Here is a 2211-nt window from a genome sequence, read left to right on the forward strand (position 1 = left end):
ACGGCGACAGAGGCGATACAGGGATGTATTCAATCCACCTTAAAAAATGTGTAGTTCAGAAACGTTTCTAAAAACACAGAAACAAATAGAACGAAAGAGGGGGGAGTTATATGCCTTTTATCCAATAGAAAATATGTTTGAAGGAACGGTCCCTCCCTATCTCGTTCTGTTTGCTTCTGTTTGGCAAAACGTTCTGCAATTACACGTTTTGTAAGGCGGAATGAATACAACCCCGTTGTAGTTGGTTGAAAAGGTTCCGGTTCAAATTAGAGAGATCAGTGTGTGTATGTGTGTGTGTATGTGTGTATGTGTGTATGTGTGTGTGCGTGTGTGCGTGTGTGTGCGTGTGTGCGTGTGTGCGTGTGTGCGTGTGTGTGCGTGCGAGATGTTATCCACGTGCAGTGGTGGACAGTAACGAAGTACAAGTAATTCGTTACCGTACTTAAGTAACTTTTTAGCGTATCTGTACTTTACTTGAGTATCATTGTTTTGTGAGGTGCTCTGTGGCACTTGCTTGCCGGTTTATGGAACAAGACATATCGATCCTCCACTGCTTCAGACATCATAGAAGAAACATGCAAAATACAACTGATCCGGCCAAATGACACACGATGGAACTCATTGTTTCTCTCTGTTGAAAGAATCGTGAGAAAAATCACAGATGAAGGAGAAGGGGCCCTGAGAACTGAATGCACTGCACTGAAGTTGCCAATGTAAGTGTAACTTATTTTAATATACCTTTCATTCCAATATTTAATATTGTTTAACTGTTCAGTTGCTTTAAGTAAGGGGAAATGGAGGACAATTATAGTCTGAGCAGCGTCACCACTCAACACACCCATACACACACAATCACTCACTCCCTCTCTCACAGACACACACACACACACACACACACACAATCACTCACTCTCTCACAGACACACACACACACACACACACACACACACACAATCACTCACTCTCTCACAGACAGACACACAAACACACACTCTCTCACAGACACACACACACACACACACACACACACACAAGACTTAAGTGTTCTTTATGTTTGTTAGGTTGAGTTCAGTTAAAATTTCCTTTCTGGAGGAATTTGCCAGATTACCCCCCCCCCCCCATGTTATTAAGGTGTATTCCTTATCATACACAATTCAACTCCATTAAAACTTCATATAGCATACGTGTAGGAAGTTAATGTGTGCCATGAGTAAAATGATTAATAAGAGGCCTTTATGAACACATATTGACCAAGAACACAATAGATCATATTTAATAATTGTCATTGTCATTGTCTCAGTATAAATGCACGCTGGTAATGTTGGGAAATTGTACTGTATCAGTTTCTCTCCCCCACCTCTAATTCCAGGTACTACAAACCTTTGGTGGATGCAGTCCTAGAGGGACTACAGAAGCGCTTTAAAGACATGATGGCAGAACCAGAGTTTATTGCTGCTGCCATCCTGCTCCCAAAATGTAAAACAGCGTGGACATCTGATGAGAACCTATTAAACCTAGGTATGTATCTATGTATGTACATGTGTTTTGTTGCATTTTTATTTCAGATGTCATGCGCTTAGTTCACAAAACAAAAGTAAACAAAAAAACTAAACAAGCCCATGTATATAAGTGTATTTACTTAAAAGGGTTGGGGTGGGGGGTTGTGACCGGGTTTCATATATATGCCTAAAAGGCAAGTTTGATGTAGATGGACCCATAACCTTATTGTTCAAGGTACTACATGCTGCTCATGTTGTTCAGGAAAAAGAACAAGGAAATTTGACACAACCTAGACTGAGTTGTGGCCAGGGAAGTAAATCTGATCTAATGGAGCATAGAAACTGATCTTTTCCCTCATATGTCAGCTTTAGCTGCCTGTCCATAACTGCATGTTGCTCCAAATTTGTTCATTACTTTTCCTCTGTACTGTACACCGGAATTGCCCTATCGTTTATATAACATGATTTCTGGCATCTGTCCCAATATATGTTGTATATTAGGACTTGCCTACATCAAGGACAATCTGGAGGAAGAACGTTCACATCAGTCACCCAATGGATCAAGTGCTTCAGACAACGATGACTTTTCAAGCATGAATACAACTCATGGGCAGGAAAGTGTTAAACAGCTAGAAAGGTACCTTGCCTCTAAAGTAGACAACAAAGAGATACTGCAATCTTATCCTGCGGTTTGCAAATTGTCTCTTAAAAT

This window comes from Esox lucius, chromosome 3 (assembly GCF_011004845.1).
Source record: "Esox lucius isolate fEsoLuc1 chromosome 3, fEsoLuc1.pri, whole genome shotgun sequence".
NCBI lineage: Eukaryota > Metazoa > Chordata > Actinopteri > Esociformes > Esocidae > Esox > Esox lucius.